We start from the raw sequence: 23,307 nt of genomic DNA, 5'->3' as shown, positions 1-23,307 counted from the left end.
TGCAGCACGCCGCGGTTGGATGACGGAGAATTAAATTCTCACCGCGTCGAGCTGTGCGATGCTCGTACCTACGCTGCACGAAATACGCAGCGGCAGGGTGGCTTGCAGTGTTGGCGGTTATAGAAGCGTGGAGGAGGAGAGCGGGCTCTGTGTGACATTATTTCATAATGACACGTCGAGATAATAGCCCCAGACGGACGGAACGCACAAAATGGTGGTTACCGGGCTACGCACCGCGACCGAACGGAACGCGTACGAAATGACATGGGAGGCGGTACGTGGAACGGGGAAAGCACCGAGTATGACTGGGAAACAAAAGAGTCCGATAATTTCGGTCAATTTGAACGCAGCCGCGCGCGACTCGCCGCCTTCGCGTGACTTTCCAGGCTCGCGGAATTGCGCCGGGAATTCGACGGACGACGCGGTATTGCGGCTCTTTGCCCGCGGAATCGCCGCACCGCAACGGTGTGAAACGCCTGCGGGGCACGGACTCGGCACTTGATGCGCGAGACATACGAACCGACGGTTTATCCTCAAATTCGCCGGAACAATGTTTAAATCGTTTGTGCGAGAAGCACCGACGCTATCTTCGGTAATATTTATTTACGAATGAAAATGCGACCTCTTGGATTCTATAAGAATTATGTGACAATGACTGGCGATGCAACCGACGTAAGAGATCAGGGGTCAGTGTCGCACGATTCGTATTGAATCGAATTCACGTTTTGTTTCGGATCGAAATAAGTTAGCCGGCAGGTTAAGGCATTTGTGCATTTACTGTACAAAAATGAAACACTTGAAATCGCTAATTTACGATACCACTGTTTTCTTTACTTAATAGTTGGATTATTGCTAGTCTAAATCCAGAATTCAGACCGGATTCTCCGGTAGCTTCAGCCGCCATCTTGAAATTGTGGTTTAGGTCGGAAAACGTCGATCGTAGACGACAAATTGTTAGACTAAAATTGTGGAGAATAAAATTTCTTCCAAGTTTAGTATCTAGATACCATTTTTCAGTCAAAAATTGGCAACGGGCGAGTTGTTTGACGAAAACAAATTACCCCATACTTTCAGGATGGTGGCAGAAGCTACTGCAGAATTTAGTCCAAATTCCGGATTTACATTACATCGAGCTCCCCTCCTGCCCTCAACGATTAAAAAAGGCAATAGTGGAAAATCTCGTTTATCCGGCTTTTGATCAACCGAGTCTCCGTGTTATCCGAAGCAACAGAATTATCCGAGCACTCCACATTAATCGAGGTGTATGCTCGGATAATACGGGAAAACTCGGATAAAACGAATGGAGCCGTTATGCCTATGCTGTACGGGCGAAGTATTATGCGATTGCTGCTTTGTTGCTTGTATGTAACAATGCTTTGTACCCCAAAGATTGATCTACGTTTGTTAGATTTTCACTTTTATGTACTTTTGCGATTAAATTCCGTTCTACCATTTCGAATTCATAAAGAGTGATTATAAAATTTTCGAATTTTTTATTTCTACCGTGTACGTTCACTCACCTCGAATCTTGCTTCGTAGCCAATCACAAGACTTGAACATTGTATAAGTATAGGCGTTGAATGCGAGAATAAAATCGCAGGCGAAGATTTATTCTGTATAAATCATTTGACTTTCTCGAGTGCAAACGAAGGTTTAAGGATCTATTCCAATTTTTGAGATAATGCCGAATTGGTGTATCAAGGCAAGCGCTGTAGTATAATAAACACGGAAAAAAAAATAATTCGATGGACCAGCAATTTCTAGTGGAAATACAGAGACGGCAAGAAAATTTGTTACAGCAGCTAAAATTTTCTAAGTCTCACTTCACTATTCTTTCAATACTGTTGCTATTTCATTGTTAGTAAAAATTCGTGTTGTCTCCATATTAACAATGCAATTTGATGGTGTAGCGAATTATGTTTTTCCGTTAGAACGTTTCCAATAGCTTTGATTTTGAAAATCAGAAAGAAGAATACTCTTTGGCTAATTAAGATTCGTGTAGACAATTTTTGATCGTCTTGTATAAGAAGTTTTGGACCAATAATTTATAGTACAACAATAGAAGAACAATAAATTATGATTTGAAAGTGAACTTGACCTTTCGTAACAATTGATCAGTCTGAAGTTGCTCATGTGGCAAAAAAACTTTGGACTTGTTTGGACGACACAAATAATGGACGTTTGAATAAAATTTAGTGGAAAATGTTATTTACTGAAAAACGCGATTTAAATCAACTCCGGTACAAACTGATATCAGATCCTTTATATGTGTGTGACGTTAGTAACATCTAGTTGTTACGTTGGTAGTACACGTCTGTACCCAAGTCCCAGGTTGGAAGGCACTGCAATAAAAATATACACGGAGTAAAATTGTGTCGTCGTTATAATCCAGAGACATCGTCAATTCGATCATTTGAGTATAAACCGAAATATAACACATGAAACAATATTATCAACACTATCGGATATAAATCAATATACAAAATTATCGTGACTATCGCAAGAAAATGATGCACTTCGATCAAGTGTCTTCGTGATATGCGTTGAATAATTGAACTTTACTGGTTAACCAGAAAAATTCACGCCAAGTTTTTACTTTGTCCGTCAGGCTTACGAATTCTGTTGGGCTCTGTAAGTGTGAAACGTAATAACACGTAAGCATCTCGAATAAATTGGGTCAAGAATGCAGGTATTATGCAGGTCGAATGCAGGTTGCTAGTGAAAATTATTTGAATATTTACCTTGGTGAGCAATCAACGTGACTGGGAAATTCCTCGTGCAACTGTCCCATTGTTTACAAATGAAACGAAGCGATCTCCCTCGTATAATATTTTCTGAAGACGAGAGTTATAAAACTGCGGTCATGGACTGGAACTGGATCATCTTGCCAAATCGATCCCCGCCTTGACTCGAAATACTCAGAGCGACGGAAGTTGCGACTTACCACACTGCGTAAAAAAAAGAGAAGGAAAAGCTTGACTTTATTGCAGCTGGAACATCATCGTTGGTCATAATTTGCGGATTGAGCCCAAGGTATAAATTGAACTGAATTAGTTTCTCGATATTACTAGAGCTCAATCGCTGTCGTCACAAAATTACACGTACACGTAATTATACCGAGTGGTTATCAATTATTGTAGACAAAGTTTTAGTACCACGTACGAATCAAAGTCTAAAAAAAAAAAAGAAAAAAGAATTTAATTTGACTCTATAACGTAAAAATAGCGTTACAGCGTAAAAACGAGATAAATTCTCTTTTTACCCATCTACTCACAATTTGTCATCAACGAATTGATCGCGTGTTTAAATTTAACGAGGAAGTTAATCGTCGGATTTTATATAAGACGTTGCTGAATGTGGAGCGTCATGAAATCAAATTTCGTAAGAAAATTACAAAGTAATACAGTGAAAAATATAAAATTATTTTTTACACGAGGTAACCATGAGACAGAAGAATATTACTTTCAAATACCAACCTCCGAAAATTCTTCTCTACAATTACATGCACGTAAGGATAGGACCGTAATTATTTTTATGTGTACGAATCACTAATAATTGTTTATGGCCGAGTAACATTTTCACCGGATATGGTTCTGGCCTCGCCTCCGGACATGCAATACCACAAATTACCTATACGTGGAAAAAAAAGAAATTTTCAAATTTGAATCCCTGTTGCATAAGTACCTTCGACACCGTCGACGCAGCGGCCGGAATTTGGAAAGCTTTCTTTATTCCCAAATCGTCGCGCCGTCATCGCCGACTGACCGCGGTGTTCCTTATAATAGAAAATAAAGAAAGACGCATAATTGGCAGGGCGACTATCGATCAAATTGAGATTCCCGAGTCTCCCTAAGGCGCCTGCAGATCTCCCTGGATAACGATAATTCCCAAAAGACGAATAGCGCCCGGCGTACGTATCTTACCTGCGGAGTCTGGGCCCGACTGGCCCCGGCAGTCTGGGATAATATATACGTGGTAGCACCGCGGATAGCTCCAGAGCAATAAGGCGGGTCGGGTCCTCTTCGGTGCAGCACGGCTTGCCGTGGGTGGCCGCTATGATTTGTTCCGCTATCTCCTCATCTCAATAGCGAAGTAATTCCACGTTGCGTGGGGGCCGAGCGGCCGGATCTGTGACACCTACGCGATCGGGCCCCTCGGTTTGGGCCCGTCGCTTCTCCCGGCTCGGCGTCGGGGGGGCCCATCGGCCGCTCGGTCAGGCCCATCGACTCGGAGCCAACCAGCGAGTCGGAGGCCGAAGCCACTCCCCGGTTCCAGCGTCTCTCAGCCGCCGGATTTTTTCCGCAGCGTCAAACGCCGCGAGAGCTGGAGCCCTCTGGAGATGCCGGGGCGAAGGAGTCGCGCGTATCTGATTTTCCGCCGAAGCCATGGCGGAGCTGGATCGGGAATTTTTACCGGCCTTAAGACGAGGCTTTATTGGTTGACCAATATCCGCCTGGCGTGGAGGAAGGAACGTTTTTCTTGCATTGTGCCGGGATGCAGGCCGGCTTACCATTCGGCGACGAAAAGGTACTTCGCGTGTTACGCGCTAATGCTGTGATATTAATTTTGAACGTGCTAATTGACCGACGTGTACAATTATCAAGTGATGAAATCCAGATTGTACGTACCGTACTTACAGCGAATCGATTATCCCTGTTTACACGCGCTGTATATCTCGGGATATCTTAATGATTGCCCGAAACCATATACGCATATCGCGTCAGATTCACCTGCACGGTATAATGACTTGTTGGGTAACGTGTAACGTGTGCCGGTTGAAGCACAGACCGCTCGACACCGCGCGGTTAAAATAATTAGGAATCTTGATAATCGTGCTAAACTTCCTTGTACCCGGAAGGCGTGTTAATTTAAGCCCGATCTATGGGCGATGGCCATTGAACCAAGAGTCGAAATTCAATATGCTCAATTGTCGTGGAAGCCGTTGTATGATAGAGAATCTAAAGTGTGGCTGTTCCTGTTGACCGGCCACGACATGCATTTATCGAGAATTATGGTTTCGGCAATAATACCCGCTGCACGAACTTCTTCGTTCAAGGTGCATTTAAAAATTAATATTCATCATATTCAATCGTTATATCTACTCTGGTGTAGGTACTTGAAACGACCAGCGGTGACTTTGTAATTTATAGCTCAGTAAAATATAGCTCTGCAAGCTTAGAGGCGATGCTAGTGTGAAAATGACGGAAACGAATCACTAAAGAACCCACTCACATGATTATTCCATTCAAACAGTATAATAGCGTATATTTTAATTTATTTCAATAATTACGTAAACATTAATGTCAGAGATACATTCAAAATTGAGTGAACTTGACACTTACACAATAGCTAATTTCGCGCTTTCTACACTGTTGTGAGTTACAGTCGACACCATTAGCAGGCGTGAGTGACGTCCATCACTCTTACTTAGATATTTATCGCGTCGATAGATCTGCATAAGCACTTGTTGGAATGTGTAGATTACGAACGAACGAACGAATGAATTTAATAGCTCTGACGCAACAATTACCATTGGGTATGACATGCGTGTATTTTAGAGGCATAATGTCGTCTTGTATGATAAAATGATGCAGAAAATTTTTACAATGACTATCTTTTACCTGAAAATGATTATTATTTACGAAAATTTAATAAGGCTTCTATTAAAATTGGGTTTCACAAACTTTGCAGATTTTTTTTTTCTATTTTTTTATGCTAAAAGATTAAATTGCAAGAGGATAGATGTATTTGTTTGGCCTGACGGAAATACAGTCATCTGATCGAAGGACAGTATATTTGTCAAGTCATGAGTTACTCCATTTACGTACATAAGTAAGAGAGATTGCTAGCATTGAATTGCATAAGTCACCGTCATAATTTATGAAGTCCACGCGGCGTAAGGCTGTGGTGATAAAAGTAGTCTAAGACCACCCAGTGACGGACTTTTGCTTGCAAACACCTACAATAGAGTAGGAAACAAGGAAATACATTATCGCTTCAATAAATTATACAATCACGGACAGACCAGTGAATTCTTATTCGCATTATTGTAAAGGATGTGAATGAATTTCACAATTACTGTACACCCGATTGAGGGGATGAAGTTTCGATGATTGACTTGACGAAGTCCCTTAACCTGCAAGTGCAGGTGATGCAGAGCAGCTGCAAAGCTGTTGTCATTGTTGGCGGGACATTCAAAATGGTATATAATATAAATGTCCGACGGTTCGCCCTGATACATTTCAGGACACTGCAATGTTCATCGTGTCATCTCCAAGGTCCGAATGACTCGATGGTGCATTAACGGCTGATTTTTATTGGACGTGAAATTTCATGACTTTGAAGATAATTGGTATAAATCCTTGATCAACCCTCTCGATCAAGAGTGACGTTTTGGCCGCGACGCGATCGCGGGCCGAAAGTGACGGGTGAATCGGCCGCGAGCGTTTCGTCTGCAAGAAGAGAAACAGGCAGTAAGGTACAACAACGAGAAGTAAAAGGGGTCTAAGAAGTCAAACGGAAAGTTCCCCATAGCAGCCGATGCCTGCAATGTCGTCATGTGGTGTGGCCGCTGTAATTTTGGTTGAAACATGCGCGACTCCAGGGGTTGACACTAATGAAACGGCCCCCGACGATCCAAGCTTTCTCCCCGTCCGTCGTACGCCGCGGTTTCGCCTCTGCCATCATCACGTGTTCGTGTGCTTGGTGCGTTGGAGAAAATAAACGCCGCTGCTGGAAGATGAAGAGACTGTAGGGCGAGAGTGGGAGAGTTATGTGTGTGTGTACGGTGAAAATTCGGAGGGGGGAAAGAGAGGGAAAGAAAGCGAGAAGGGGAATACAAACGGAGAACACGCTGCAGGGACACGGGGTACAGAAACGGAGGAAAGGGGAGGAGGGTGGGAGACAAAGAAGCTGCGGAGAGAGAGAGAAATTAATTAGCTTCCTCTGCGTTACCGAAAAAGAGTTCAAAGGAAGTGGCGGCGCAGACTGTGGCACATGTACATGCATAACCTACGTCATATCCATGTATATCCTACCTACCCGTACCTTATATACCTACCTTCTACGTATCTACGTTGTACGTACATACCGCGTAAAGGAACGCGGTGGAAACTCCCTCGCATTACGGTGTAGGTAGGTATAGTAGGTATACGTATAACGGGGTAAAATGGCGGCCGTGTTCTTCGCAGATACGTGAGTTTGGATAACGCGTGTCGGCAAGAATCGGGAGAAGACTGCACTCCGGAAGGGAAATTGAAATGCGATCGGAGTGGTGCGGACGCGGGAAAAGGAATCGTTCTGATATTCTGAGCCATGACGGGTGTCGTTGCTGGCAATGCGCGTTGTTGTTTGTTGACGAACATTTTTAGGAACAGTTATTGGATGACAAATCGGTAATAACGAATCGTTCGTTTTCATTCTTTCTCACTCACCCACGTGACCGTCAGGTTATCGCGCTCTCAGTTTCACTCTCCCACTTCTGCAGTTGTAAAATCTTTGTAATAAATTGATGTTTAGAAAACATTCTTCATTACAAGTTGGCGCAGAATATTAATCGTCGTTCGGTAAGCTCTGTTATTGTATATTTTACAATTATGGATGAATGGTGAATACAAGAACTGATGTAGAATTTTGAAATTCTTCGATGGTTTATCATTTCACCGAGTCGTTTCTACATGTCACGAATCATTGTGTACAATGAATGCGATTCATGTAATTATAGCCTTACACTGATATGATTGAAAATTTTCGTCCCGAGACTAGCTACATAATCATGATTTTTCGTCCAACATACATGTACAAATCTAAGCTGCTTTGCTCATTAGAATTCTGAAAAAGAATACTGCAGAAAATTTTGATAACGATTGGAGGTATTGAAAAGTGGTTTCTGCAATAATTCTGTATGAACATTTAGAGAAATTTCGAGTCGCTGTTACCGTACAGTCCTTAATTGTTTTTATTTTTCACCTCACTCGATAATAAACATAGGTATTAAAGTAAAAAAACACATTTAATATTGCAATAACCAGAAAATAAAGTATACTGATAACTGATCATTTTTTTTGTTCTAATTCGAACGATATTCAAACGGTCATTATAACGATATTGATTTCATCAGAATTTCCAAGTAACCATAACGAATGAAATTTGTCTCAGCGAAAACGTTCGCTGCCATGAAAAATATGAAAGCTGGAACCGTGCTCCGCAAGGGTGGCTGAAATTGATAGACGAAGAATAGAACGAAGATAAGAAAACGTGGATCGCGGCACATAGCAATAACAGCTATAGCTGTGGATATGTAAACGCGGCTGTATATACGCGACGTAGGCTACGTCGGGCTAATCCACTTTGGAGGAAAATAAGGCCATCGAGTAAGCCGGTGAGCCAACCCCTCGGTTTAGAGAAACGGGAATCTTCTCCTGCATCCCGCGCGGCGGGCGTTGCGGGAATAAAATAAACCCCGGCGCGGTTGCTCGGGCGAGTTATACGCAAAGACTTTCCGTCCCCTTTCGCGTTCGCTAGTGTCATCGTCAGGGGGCGCTGCGGTTGACACAACGACACCCCATCCCATACCACCCCCGGCGCAAAGTCGAGTCGAGTCGAGTCGAGGCACTCCGTCCTCCACCCAGTTCATTCCGAGCAAACAAAACACTGTCTCAATCAGCCGCTCCCGCCGCCCCCTCCACCCCCGCCCGATGCCGCGATTTAACTCCGGGCCCCGGGGGCTGAGGGGGGCACGGAACCAGCGCCGTTTGACCCCTTAAATCCGAGTTCGATCCCGGGGGTGGAAAATGTAACGAGAATCTCGAGGACGGCGCGTGCTGCGTGGTGCCGCGGTGGCAGAGTCACTAAATTTCGCTCGCTGCTAGCTGCTGGGATATATCCGAGCAGCACCGAAGGAGGATTTAAAATTTAAATTTTATTTGATTATATTTGAATTTAATTTCGCTACCCGGCCGGGGGCGCGGAGGTCCCGCAAGGTTTCTCCCGTTGGTGGTCTTTCCCTGCAGAACGAGGCGAGCTTCGCTTCAGCTACGATCCTCACCGCGCGCATCGCCGACACAGCGTTTGTTCACCGCGGACGCCTTTCCAATCGAAACTGACAAAAAAATGGTGCGTCATTCCCCTCCCACTTGGATTTATGCACTCTGCACCATCCGATGTTGTACCTTGACTATCGCTACTTAATTTCACGGAATACCGTTGTTATACTTCTCCGATTTCAACGAAAGGATCGACATCTTTTTACTTGATTAAACATGTTTTCTGCATTTCTTTCTTAGACCCACCATAAGTCTGCGGATACTAAGCAGAGCGTTATTTCGTACTTTTTGCTTCTCATCCCCCGATTCAGAACCTTGAGAGTGCTATCTTTTTCATAGTCCGACCCCTTGTGGACCTTAACGTCCTATTATAACCTATGACCCGTAGAGGTTTTAAAGATGTCCTATTTTGAACCTAACCGTCGAAGAAACGGAAATATTGGCCAAGTTTAGGTCTAGAATAGGTTTTCTTTTCAATACAAAGTTAATCCTTCACAGGTCCTACTGCGTCCTGCCAAATGCAGGACTTTCAGGCGTAGACAAGGCTCTAAATTTCAACTTTGGTACCTACACTGATCAGCAAGCAAGAATTTCATCTCGTCGGCTTTCCAAGCTTCCAGTGTACCTACACCTGTAGCATGTTTAAGTTACAGGATTTTGACTAGCGTTCCAATTGCCAATTGATTATTTATGCGATGTTCCACGATCTTGATCTATCGGTTCTTCATCTTCGATTTATAACCGGCATCAACCTGAATCATTGTGAATTGTTTTCCTTGCAGGGAAGTTTCTCCAAAGCATCAGTTGCTCAATTCTTCAATGCCTTTGCGTTGAGGAGCGCGATTTACCTGAAAGCATATCACATTAGAGTAGTAAGAATTCCAGAATTTCAGAAAAATTTTCAAATCCGAGAAGTCATATGTCATGAAATTCCTGAACCTGCGTTGAAATCTCTTCAAATGTAACAAAAAGCATATTTTAAAAATAGTTCGTGGAAAATATTATAGCCGTTTAAACGTGATTTCAGAGAATTATCGATCTTCCGTTATACCTATATACGTGAGAAAAAGTGAGCGAAAAATAAACGACAAAACGACCAGGCGAGCGAAAAACAAAAAATCAAAGGTGGATAAAAAAGGTTGAAATTACGAGAAATAAAGAATCGCTGAGTGATGCGGCAATTAGCGAAGTTGTAGAGCCTCGTCCGTTTTTCCTAACTCCTTTTCTCCCTCTCCCCCTTCCGCTCCCTTTCCGCGATGCGAACGCGTCCTCCTCTCTTCGTCGGCGTTCTTACCGCCCCGAAGAAAGTTACTGCTGCTGCGTTGGCGTGACACCTTCTCGGTCCCCATCGTCGCCGGGCCTCATGGAACGGGGCCGACAAAGACTTGCCGGGACAATGAGACACGCCTGGGACGTCATAGCTCTCCAACGGTCCCTCACTCGTCTCTCCTTCGGTCGGATCTCTATACCCCATATCCGGTGTTTTGACGGATAACCGTGAAATTCATCGGGACGAAGATAAGACACGTGGTCATTTTCATTCCATGCGGGATCGACGGAAAATTACCGTTAATACGTTTGGAAGCGGAGGTGTAATATTATGCGAAATTGAATCCATTTTTATTGGGACTTTGATGCGCAATTATCATCACTGTCGGTGAATCTGCGATGAAATAAAACGTCTCGTTTTTTGATTCAGGCACCTTATCATTCACAATTGTTATTATATATGCGCTGCAAGTCAAAAACAAAAATGGCATTGATCCGCTACTGAAAATAAAGTAAGACAGTAAAGTTTCGGATGACGTTCTACCGTTTTGGATAACCATAAACAGTAAAATAATTAGGAGATACGAACGTATAATAAGGATCGTGATAACTGCTAGTTAAAAACTTAGGTAACTTCGGCCTGTGAGTGTAAACAGGCTACAGTTAGGTATAGGTACGGTACGCACCTGCTTTTCCAAATTATCAAATTACGAAACACAAGAAATATCAAGCTTCGTTATTCGGGCTACAGGAATCCAACGCTCTTGATTATTTGAGAATTGATTTCCTCTCTATACGGGAAAACAATGGACACGTTACGTGTTCCATTAGCATGCGTAATTTTTAGGAGCATGCATGGTAATTACAGTTAGCATAAGGTACCTATCGATTTCCTCAAAGACGCGTGCAGCACTCTTGGATTGTACTGATAAATTAATATCTGTACGTAGATTACAGTGTATAATAAATCGGCAAGATTTGGGCGGTGGGTGTCTCGGCGGCGAGACTCTGTATAAAACCTATTCTAATATCCTTTACGATTAGGAAAAGAGAATACCGTTTAGTCGGTTGACCCGGCGACTCGGATAAGGATGACGCGGCAATCCGCGGTGGCGTCTGCGGCGGCCGGGACCCTCTGGAGTTGATTTCATCCCGGCCACGGGATTTTCATGTCCGGCCCTCCCGACTTAGCATAGATTAACTCGCGGACGCGGTTTAACCTCTCTCTCTCCTTCCCCCCCCCCCCCCCCCCTCTCTCACTCTCTCTCTATATACATACACGTTCCTCCCCCCCCCCCTCCTTCACTCCCCTTCTCGCCGTCCTTACTCAACCCTCGGGTATGGGTTTCACCGCTATATGTATTGCGCCTAATTCTAGATCGGATTGCCCGTAAACGACGCGCCTCAATTACCCGACGACCTCCCATGGTGTCTAACGAGGAAAAGTTTCATCGCGGCCTCTTTTTAGACGGAATCAATTTTCGCGCTGCCGAATTATCGAGCCCTCAGGACTGTCTCAGCAGACTCCAAAATCTGTTCTACTTCGATGCAAATTCGTTAATATTTAATCATTTGTATCGCAACTGGGTCGTTGCGTACAAAAAGACATCCATATTTTTTTTTTTTTTTTTTTACGTTTTCCTTAAAACACGCAACTGCGATATCTCAGAGATGACTCACCGTTAGTTTAAACTTTGGACCAGATTATTCCGCAATGTACGCGACAGAGATTTGCGGAGAAACAAGGCGAGATGCGGTTTTGCATTTTGTCTTCAATATATCGGTATATGCTCATTACTAAGCATCTATTTCGAGCGGTGCTGTTTAGGGCTGAATTATAATCCTTTCGCAGACGGAATATGGAGTGGGCTCGTATTTATAGACAGAGACCCCGCGCCTTTTCAGCATCATTGATTTTCTCGAGGCTGGAGAGTTCGGCGAGGCGTAGGCCCACCTCCCTTAGGATTCCCATACGTCCTGGGCCCTTCTGGATGGAAGGCGTAGGCGCGCGTTGGCGGCGGCAACACGACGGGTATAAGGTACCTACTGGCGGTAAAATAATTCAGTCTTAATTAGGATTTACGCGGCAGCAGAGAACAATTAAAACATAAGACAGTAGCCGGAGAGACAATCGTCGCGAGGCTCGCGAAGTTATTGACCGAATCGTGAACGGCCCCAGGGAATTCCGGAGGGTAACGTTTCGTCGAAGGAGTTACCGAGGCCACGTGACGTTTGCGGGGATACACGTGCCCTCTTTTGCCGAATTATTATTCCCGCCCTCAACAACGCTCGACTCGAAACTCGAGGCGAATTCGCGCCGATGAACGGGACAAAATTTTCGAGACTCGGTCTCGCCTCTTTTAATTACAAACCGCGAACCCCGGCTGTAACGCATCGCGACACGTCAGTGTATAGGGAACGACGTCGAGGCAAACTGCTCGGCGATTTTTTGCCCGACGAGGACGACACTGCTTCGCTTTTTAAACGGATCTTTTTCTCCGGGTTGTCAGCTCCTTCTATCGCCAATGCGAATTCCCTCGGGACGACTTGTTCGTATGAAAAACGAACGCGGCGACGAAAGCACTTGAATGAAACCTCCGAGGCCAAAGGTGCGCGTATATCGCCTCCCGACGACCGACGTTTCGACGTCTCGACGTACCTGCCTCATTCATAAATCTACTCGTTCGCTTTTATAGATTAGACAAAGACAAGGTCGTCGGAAGGTGATCGGAATCGACTGTCGAGCAAGCCGGACCACCCTTTCACATCAAAGCCTCTCGGAGTGGCTCTTTTATGCGTTACCTGTATCTTCGAGTGTGTAATCAGTGAGTACAGTGAGTAGATACGGAATCGTATCAATTTTACATAATACAATGAACAAAGGAAATTTAATTTCAAAAGCTGGAACATCGTTCAATCTCTGTGGTGCGGAAGTGTCCTGTTACGCGTCGGTAAAGGGACTTGGGATGTATCGTAGACAAGCTTACGCTCTCTCGAATTGAGGTCGAATAATTTACTTCGCAGGCTTAGTTTCATCGGTTCAGAGAGTCGAAAAGGATCGACAGTTTTCGTCAATTTACTTTCGATCTGTCCAAGTGGTTTGTAGTATTCTTTTTTTTCTGTGTACGTAGCGGATATCGCGTGATTTTTTTTTTCTTCAAGTACATTCGACAGTGAAAGTTGAAATCCGAGTACGACTTTCGCGAGATTTTGAGAGGTTTAAAGTCTCATCGCTGCGCAGCTCGATGACTGTGGAATCAAGTTCAACGATGTCCACTGTCATATTACGGTGTACAACTCGCCAGAAGCTTTTGTTTGAAAGACGTTGTGACCGATCCAAAACAGAATCGGGCAATTGATAGGTGGGATTGAGTTGGAATCATTCGATACCACATACAAGTACCATCGATCATTTACGCTCATATCATCGCATTCATACAAATGACGGCTCTGTCACAAACGATACAAAACTGTTTCATCAGGTTTAATCGTAATATAAAATTTGAATTGATTTTTTAAGCAATCGGCTGTTGAAAAGTTTCGTTTTTTATACCGTCTGCAGGGTATGTCAACCTTGCACACTTATTAGTACGATAAAAATTGTGGTCAAGGATACCTCCGGGCCTTGTAAGGTTGGTGGAAAATTTAAATCCCGCGTCGACGAAATCTGAGGGCGAAAAGAGCGAATACAGGCGTTCGGCGAAGAGGTGAAGAGCCTCCTTCGGTGGTCTCCGCGTTCGCTGCTCGTCTTTATCTTCGACGGGCCCCTCAGCCCCGGGCTAGGGCCGAAGTAACCTTCCCTTATTTCGCCTCGCCGAGCGCTTGCGCGCCAGCTCCTCTCGGGGCATAATAATATAGACGTCTCGTTAGCCTCGCGCACATAAACTAGAATTGGTTTTGGGGTCAGGCGAAGGAAGGACGGCGGGAACGGGCCCAATGCCCATCGTGCAGGCATGGCGTGCCTCGCGCGCATCGAGTCTGCCTAGGCAAGAAGGCCCCGTCTCGAGATAGGTGGGTAGGTATATGGCGGGCATATAATACGTATGAATAGCTAATGAGCGTCAGCGAGTCAGCGTCGCGAGACAGCTGCTGCCGGTCCACCGAGGGGCCCGTCGTGTGTGGCCGACTTATGAATCTTTTTCGAGCTTTTTCGGGCTTTCCGAGCGGCGCAAGGCCCACGAGACGCCGGGCGTTGACCGCTAATTACACCGTTGAAGACTCGGACTTGTCCGCACTTCAACGACCTTGTTCGTTAGCCCGACTTCCCGCCGGTTCCTGTGCCTCTTGGAAGGTTCTTCGGACTTTTACGAGGCAATACTTTTCTCTTATTTGAAAAAAACTGTAACTAAGCCGGTGATGAGGGAATTTTCGGTACGGTCAATCGAGTGGTACTTCGTTTCTATAAGATTGCTTCTGCGCCTAATACCGTATTATGGATGGACTCTGTGAGACAATTCAAGTGTCACAACATCGTTCGATTTTATTGATATTGTTATGCCGAGCTTATCTGCACGGCGGGAGGCTTTTCCTATAAATTGAAAGTCATTTGGGTTCTCGAACCCTGGACGGAGACCTAATTCGTTCGGAGGGGACAATGTGATAGGTTAGCTTTGACGCATTAAGAAAATCGATTACGATCGATCATTTTTCAATCATTTTTTGGGCAAGCTTAATATTAAATACCTAATGCAGTTTCATGACTTCTGAATTAGATTTTAGCCTATTGGACACTAGGAATTCATGATGGTTAAAATTGGAACAGACATTTTGATTGAAAAAAGTTTTTGACAAAGTTGGGTTTCAGTGCTTGCTGTAAAACTGCAAGATTTCAGGTCCTGTAATTTGCAGAAGGTTAGGAAAAAAACAATATTTTTTTTTCACTTTTCACCCCAGTAATCTGTTTCAATTTATAGCTTATTCAATTAAACCTTCCGATATCTGGGCCCTTGAAGAAAATTCTGTCAACTGCCCGATTCAATTGATCGTTTTCCCGTTCCAGCACTTATTGCCCATTCTATATGCGCGTAACGGCGTAGGGGAAATTCCATCTAAAGCTTACAATCGGAAGCATTAGAAGGTCTATAAGATTTCGTTTTTGAATTAAGCTTTTCTTTACGTATTCCCCAAAAATTTATTGAGGAAGTTACGCGCTGTTGAATTGCAGAATTTATATAAATATATATTCTGCGATTTGACAAGGGTCGTAATAAATTTTGTAGCATCGAAATAACAGGAAGATATTTAGTTTCATCAAAATTTGTATATTGCCCTTCTGGCCTTTTACACATAAATAATCGTAAAGGCGTTTTTTGCTGGATACGACAAAAAAAAATAAAAAATCATCTTCGCACGATATCCATGGGCCTATTGATAAACATGGAGTCGTTTTTCGGGTATGTGTTTCAATGATCGTTTATAAATCCCTTGAGTTTCAGGGGGGGACTGGCTGGACCACCTTGCTCGACGCCGCACGACGCGTCTCGGACTCAGAGCCTGCGAAGGAAAGATATTCGGGGCCTTACAGAGATCGAGTTAGCCGCTTGTTAGGCAGAATGCTATACTAACAGGTTAGCCATTTGCTCTCGGACGTCAGATCGGAAATCCTTCAAAATGATGTGGTTTGTTGACCAAACGCTAGACGTCATCAAACTTGTGAAATCCGATTTGGCACCATAATAAGACCTTAAAAATTTGCAATTCTTCTTTTCTTCTATTTGAAATTCGGATATCAATATCGGATAATTCGGATCCCATATTTTACCATAACTGAAAAATATAGTTGTAGGTGTAAAATGAAAATGAGCTTTGTAGCTGTATAATCCGGAAAATCTATGACGTGCATTTACAATTCTTTCCGAGCATGGCCACGCGTTAACTATTCTATTCTCTTGTGACTATTGCGATAATTTAATGTTCGTCTCGAAATAAATTGACGCTAAAGGCTTATTCGACTGAAAAATGTAACAAAGTTATATTCTTGCAACGCCTGAAAAACTTTAGTATCGAAAAGTACATTTACACTGAATAATTAGTTGTACCGCATTTTCTCGTAGTTCGAACACTATTAAAACCGTCGTTGTAACGATACTCTTCGTCTCGCTACAGATTTGTCTGGTAATTATAGAAAATGAATCTATTTCACAATATCGATTAACGTGAAAAAAAGCACAGCTCTCCCCGCTATTGCTCCAGCAGCAGTATCGCCATAGCAGAACGTATAATTAATGAAGTCGCGGTACTGTAAGATCCACGCTGGTTCCCATGACGCGAGTTATAACCGCACTACGAATCCCTGTTAAAATTAACCGGCGATGGCGGAGCTTTGCCTAGTGGTCACGGAGGGTGGACACCCCCGCGATAAACTCGGAGACGTGCTGTAAATTCGCCACGCTGGTATAGAGCTAGCGTCAAGGGTGACTGGTCGACCCGTAGAATCGGGATTCTACGCCAGAATTAACATAAGAACTCCGTGACTAACGAATCGGACACACCAACCCTCTGATCGGTCTATTACGCCTGTTTTTTCTTTTTCCCTTCTCTTTTTATTCCGTTTTTTATGGCGAACCTTACGGGCAGTATTTACTCTGGTTACGAGAGCGTTGGCTCTGCGAATTGCCTCACCTTTGAGTTTTCCATGCAGTCTTGTACCAAGGGTTCACAGATTCTTCGTGACTCAAACGTCAACGTCCGTTTTTTGCCTCTGCATTTGCGGAGAAGAAAATTTACCGTAAAGATAGTTTTTTTTCACAATATTTCATTCGACAGAAGTTCGTGGTCAGATATTCGTAAGCAATTGCCTTCGCCGTGTTTTTTTTTTTTTTTTTCTTTGTTTCGGCAGGAAGTTTTGGCGGCTTGCGATAACAGCAAAAAGGGGTATTTTTGAAAAACTGAAAATCGTGTTCCGAGGAAAATCAGTTCTTCGAGATTAGAACGGTTCTCACAGGCAATCGGCATGTTGTGACAATGACTCTTAGCGAAACTGAATTGCCCCGATAGAGTTGCAGGGTGGAGGGTCGGCGGAAGATTAAATGATTCGGGGATGAGACTCGGTTTTATGGTGGTCCCCGTACATCCTGACGGCGTTTAGGGTGCAAGCAGGGGAGGGTTGGTCACGGGGGACGTGACATCACGGAGCGGAACCCAAGAGCGGGGAGAAGACCGGAAGTAGCCGGTCGCGTGGCTTAAGCAACACGCAATTGTGTCTGTCGCGGATAATACGACGTCGCTCGACTCGCGTCTATAGAAACATTCGGCAGCCGTTACGCCATCCAGAAACGCCGCCTTATACGGCTATGCAGTCTCTTTGGGGGGCGGAACGCGGAACATTGATTTATGCCTTGGTGACGGATCAGCCGCTGGTCCCGCTCTGATGCAGGGCTACTGCAGCCACGCCGATTCCTGGATCCATTGTGTTTCGCATTAGCTCTCTTACGGGGGTTGTTTTCCATTATCACGATCTCAGGCGAACCGCCCGTTAAAATCGCTGCTTCTTTACCGCCGTTTGAAAATTTTTTTTTTTTTTTAATTCGTTTGTTACGTCTTTGCACTTCACGGGGTTAGTTACCATCTTACATTTGATTTTCGAGTCAATTTTGTACAGCTGCTGACGATATCGAGAAGGCTTGCAGCAATAACGAGCGATTGTACGGCTGAAAGAAACCCGTTTTCTCTATGTTGTATTCTTGGTGTTTAAAATTTAGAAAACGGAATGTTTCTACCTAATTGTTTTTCAATTGCTTTCATTCTTCTCGAAAAACGACGTTTTTCAACTCCTTTTTACACGCGATAACTTATCCAAATTGTTTGTCCGATTTTGATGAAATTTGTGTCTGCTGTTGATTGGTGAATAATTAAAGATGTGCTAGAATTTAATACGTTACGATAAAATACGAATTTCAACACGTGTTCAATTTACAACTGACAGATTCCAGTTCGGTTAGGAATCGTTCTTGTTCCATAGAAATTTAAGTATATCAGAACAGAATGTACATGAAATTTTTTGAAGTTCTTCTTTGAAAAGTGTCTAAAACGTTACTTAACGGTAGAATAAATTTACTTCTACGATTACGGATCATTTTCAAAGTGCAAAAACTCAAACGATGAAACGAGTATCCTTCATTACACATGTCAACAAGTGATCAGCACACTCGGGGATTCAATTCATTCTCAGTTTTGGGAAAAAATAAATAAAATAAATAACGCGCATTCCATTCCAGTGGTGAATTTGAAAATTCCAATCGCAGATCCGCCCAACGAAATATAAAATCGGTCGAAATTTCGTTTTTTATATTATTTACAGTTAATTCCACCTCAATTATTACACCGAAAGTCACTATCGGAACGATCATGCTGATTACAACGTGCCATGCTAATGGATACTCGCAACGTGTCACGCTGTGTCCCGTGAATTTTGTCTCCCATTCCCAGTTTCCGTTTCTGATCTCCCTTCTCACCCCGATTCTTTTGGCAGGGAAGCCTCGAGCTGCAAATAGCCCTGCACTTCTCTCCGGCACCCCACGGCGTTATTTGTTGCAATTTTCCAACCAGTCGCGTGTCGGTCGACGGTCGGCTAGTCGAGCCGAGCTAGCCGCGATGATTGTCATTGTCATTGTAATGCCGACAGGAATAATAGAAGCGTGGAATAAAGAAGGTGGGACGCACGCGACCGGCGATATAAGCTCCACATCGGCGGCGTCACCTTCTCGCAATTTCGAGCCGCGATGGTATAACACGACGAAAGATCAACGGCGAAGATCCGAAACCGTCATTAAATAAAATTACCCCATTGGCAGTCTCGTTCGAGCTGAATCATGCCCTCGCATTTTTACAACCGTGAACTTCTAGTTTATACACATCCCGATTGTTTCCAGTTAATAAGACGATTCACTTTCTCCTTGTGTTCGCTCGTTTCCATATTTTTTTTTTTTCTTTATTCGTTTTCCTCAGTCTTATTCTCGCCATTTGTTTCTATTTGCAGTAGGGATGATATCGTTGTGCAAAAAAATAACAGCTATCCTGTGCAAAATATTTGACAGTCGAAAATTCTTTTGTACCTTAAAGGAAAAATCTAAGAAACTTGTGTTTCTCTCCATTTAAAAAAATTTACACCAAGTTCAGATTGAATTCCATGTGAACATGTTTCAATTGCAGTCGGTTAAGAGACGTGAAACACTCTTAACTCGAGTGTCGTTTCGCTTAATCCGGCTGCATAAGCGTATTAAACGTCCGATATAATTTTCATACCGCGTAATTTATCGTCGATACAAGCTGTCAAATGGCTTATCGCATTAATATACTCGTAATGGAATCCCCTTGACTGCAGTGTAAACATACAAACATACACACCTCCCAGGCATGCGAGTATTGAGCAGATCGTGTGGCTAGGCAGCCACTAGACCCCTGCAGCCAGTCGAAAGAGGAGGGGGTTTGGCGAGATCCCCTTGGGGATGCCGATGTGTATTTGCGGCGCAATCCCATGATAAATTATCGTGAAAAGCTACGCTACTCGACGCACGTGCGACGAAATCCAGTCTATTAATTTTTCGTTACAAACTGCGGTACGACGATCCAATATACGTATGAATTTATAATCACCACCGAGTCGGAGTTATTTATCGCTTACGTCAAATCGCCCGGAAAATTGTCTAACGCGTACAATTTCACTCCGATTGACGCGACATTATTTTTCTGAAAAAGAAAAAAAAGAAATTAAACCAAGCTTACTGAAACTGATAATTTATTCGCCGGTTGTTTGTTACGCCACTTAACGTTATTTATGTGTATGTATGTATTGGCTCCGCCGGTCTAACCGTGAGTTGATAAATTAATCCACCTCGGGACAGAAGGAGAGATGTATACGTACACGTGTATGTGTGTGGTGTGCGTGGAGGTATACCGGGTCGTACCCAAGAGTCGCGCCATCTGCGAGATCTGAATTACGTCGATACATCAGCCCCAGGGAAGATTTCCCGAGGGTTGAACACCGGGAATGGTTTTCGGTTTGAGCGATGCCTGACCGTTTAAATCTACATCAGTTCTTCTCTGGTAACAGAAACGTCGGAGCTGAAAGACAACTTCTAGATACGTCGTCATTAATAACGTTACACCGTGTGCGCGTAAAACAAATCAAGCAAAGAAACAAATGTAACAAATTGAAAAAAAAAAACGAAAATGAAAAGAAAGGAGCGTAAAGTCTCGCTCAAAATATTTACTCGGGACACCGCGATCCAGATGACAGCGCGATAAGGCCACGATTTTCAGGACCAAATTAGGCACGCTTGGTTAAAATAATAAAAACAAAAAGAAAATCAAACGAATGAAATAAATTGAACCTTAGCCGAAATAACAGGCAGCGGCTGTTAATATACTTGTAGAGAATGATATCGTCTCAATCCCCCCGGGCTATTACCGTCTATCGATCCTATAATCGAAACCGAGGAAATACATTGACAAAGGCTAAGTTCTGCCTCGAATTATATAAATTAATACACGTACTGGATGTATTACATAAGCGAATGCTGTGAAGATTTTCATGTAAAATTAATTGATGTTTTTGTTCGCGCCTATAAAAGTTCGGGCAATTATTTGAAACAATGAAAGGATAATTTTAACAAGGACTTTTCCGATACTGCAATGACAAGATATAATTTATAATTTCGGTGATAAATTGTCGACTTTCGGCGACTTTGTATTAGCGCGTTAAAATCATTAAAAATAAACAAAGAAGATCATCCGGGGAATTTGAGAGTTCGATTGATTCCTCGAGAAAGTTTGCGCGGCATGTTTATCCCGAAGCCGAAGACTGCCGTGAAGTTGGCGGCTGGTGTATAAAGCGGCAAAAATTGAACGGTGAATTAAAAGCATACGTCTTATCTTCTTTGGTCTTAAGACGTGCTGAACCGGCCTGTGGAATGTAGAGGGCCAGAATACTTACATCTTTTTCCGTCGTTCGGGACATAAATAAACGCGGTCCGACAGTTTTGGGCCTCGGCGGGTCCGTCTAGGCGCCGCTCTTTTGTTTTAGCTAATAGAACACGCGTTCCTGCGTGTCTCACCGAAGATGCCCGAAATGTCTCCTCGAATATTCGTCGGGGTATTTTTTGTGCCCGGAGTCAAGCCGCTGCGCGTTTTATCGCATCGTTTATTACAAGAAACGAAAATTCGACCGGCGTTGTATATTTTCTGGTTAGGTAATAATAATTATCGGGGCCATTAATTGCTTGATATTATTATACGCTGTCCTCGGCTCGAGGAATTTATTATACCGCCTTCGATATTTTCCCCTTGATTATTTTTGTTTTTCAACCGCACTTATTTTTTAATTCACTTAACAAGGCTGCCACAATTGGCCAAAAATGACTACTTTTCATTAACTTTGTCACGATATTAATGTTATAGCCGAGAGCTTAAACAAATGCCTCTTAAGAAGAAGAATGATAGAAAATAATGGAAACGTATAAACAAGTTTTGATGTGATCAGAATGGTTCAAAGTCTCGCAGATTCGTTCGATTTCACTCTATCATGGCTCATTCGACTAACAAAACTATTTTCTAGGAGTTCTCTAAAAATTTTCTCTGTATTATGTTGGTGCATCGTTAAATATTTAATTTTACAGCATTGCAACGATATCGGTTTGACTTAACAAGTGATAATATTTAATTGCCTACTAAAAAAAAAAAGAAGAATTCGTTTCATCGACTTCATAGAAAATAATTATTTGAATAAAATCAGCCATCGCAGATCAAAATTGAAAGAATCTCTTAAATTTTAATAAATTTGAAGAGATTTAAAGTTCTCGTTTATACTTCCAGTATTTTTTACATTGTCTATTTTTTAAACAGATCTTCGCTGCTTACGAACGTGACTATTTGACAACCACTCAGTGTTCCGACTATCTCGTAATAAGTTTACAAACAAGTATCGATTCTCGACCAAAAAGCCTCCCAAACCAAACCAGCTCATGCAGGAAGTTTTCCGTATCATCAGAGACGCCGCCTCCGATTCGCAGGTCGTGTGAATGCAGCTGACGAACCTCGGTGCAAGTAAATACCTGCCGATCTCTGCGCCTATGCAGCGCGAGTGAAATGATAAAAGTTCATGAAAATCTATTGCCATACTTACCTAAGTAGGTATCCGTGTCTCGTATATAAACTCGGCGGGTAAACGAAGCATTCGCCCGCATATCGTTCCGTCCAACAATAAATATCAGATAAGTGTTACTAATTAGCCGCGTAAATTCCACCGCTAATTGCAAGTTTATAAAATATAAATTTCACCATTCGAACATTCCGCCGCAGTTACGTGTGTTTAATATACCTGCACGCGCTTCAAACATACAAACGTGTTAGTCAGGCTATAGACATATTTGCATCTCATCTAGCCGACTACGTATATTTTTGGCTTTCAGCTACCACACGAAACGGCTGTCGAATGACAAATTAATGGAGAACGCGGTCTATTCGCGGTGTGCATATCGCACTAAAGGTGCAAAAAGTAAAGAATTATATTATACGACTTTGATTTAAAAACTTCGTATTGTTTTTAATTTCTCGTCATTCTCATTATAGTATACGTACCTGCAAACTGTCCTTCACTGAAGTGCGATACGGACTGTACACAATAGCGATAATTCGGACGATTGGTTCAGATCTAATTTGTACTTGAAATCGGGAAAAGCTCGTTTTTCGTTGAGCTTTTCGCGAACTCCTCAACGGCCCTTGTCATTTTCTGTTTCCATTTTTCTCCGCAACGTAGCTACTTAATTTCTTTATACCCTGTCTCTTTTATCTCTCTTTGTATCATACGTATATATATATATATATATATAAGTAGATGAGAACGGCGTCGCTGCGCGCCGTCTCGCCTCTTATAAGAGCTACAGAGGCTAATTCCCGATCAGGAGGGGATTTATCGTTGCGCGGACTTGACGAATGAAACGGAGCAAAACTTTTCCTTTAATTAGCCGCGTCCTTAAGGCGAGCCCGAGGATCGACG

At 43.2% G+C, this 23,307-nt stretch overlaps 2 long non-coding RNA genes across 2 annotated transcripts; both read right to left on the bottom strand.

Moving 5' to 3' along the window:
- Positions 1-2,013: 2,013 nt before the first annotated feature.
- Positions 2,014-3,987, bottom strand: LOC124300256 (uncharacterized). Its single transcript, XR_006907188.1, has 4 exons — positions 3,924-3,987; positions 3,685-3,775; positions 2,742-2,948; positions 2,014-2,629 (listed from the first exon to the last, which is right to left on the bottom strand). It is a non-coding gene; the product is annotated as an uncharacterized LOC124300256 (long non-coding RNA).
- A 1,319-nt stretch (positions 3,988-5,306) lies between these two features.
- LOC124300257 (uncharacterized) lies at positions 5,307-10,367 on the bottom strand. The gene is made up of 3 exons (XR_006907189.1): positions 10,194-10,367; positions 9,616-9,892; positions 5,307-6,732 (listed from the first exon to the last, which is right to left on the bottom strand). It is a non-coding gene; the product is annotated as an uncharacterized LOC124300257 (long non-coding RNA).
- Between the last annotated feature and the right edge of the window lie 12,940 nt (positions 10,368-23,307).

The sequence above is a fragment of the Neodiprion virginianus genome, chromosome 3 (genome assembly GCF_021901495.1).
Source record: "Neodiprion virginianus isolate iyNeoVirg1 chromosome 3, iyNeoVirg1.1, whole genome shotgun sequence".
In the NCBI taxonomy this organism is placed as follows: domain Eukaryota; kingdom Metazoa; phylum Arthropoda; class Insecta; order Hymenoptera; family Diprionidae; genus Neodiprion; species Neodiprion virginianus.
This window is presented reverse-complemented; position numbering and strand designations above follow the sequence as displayed.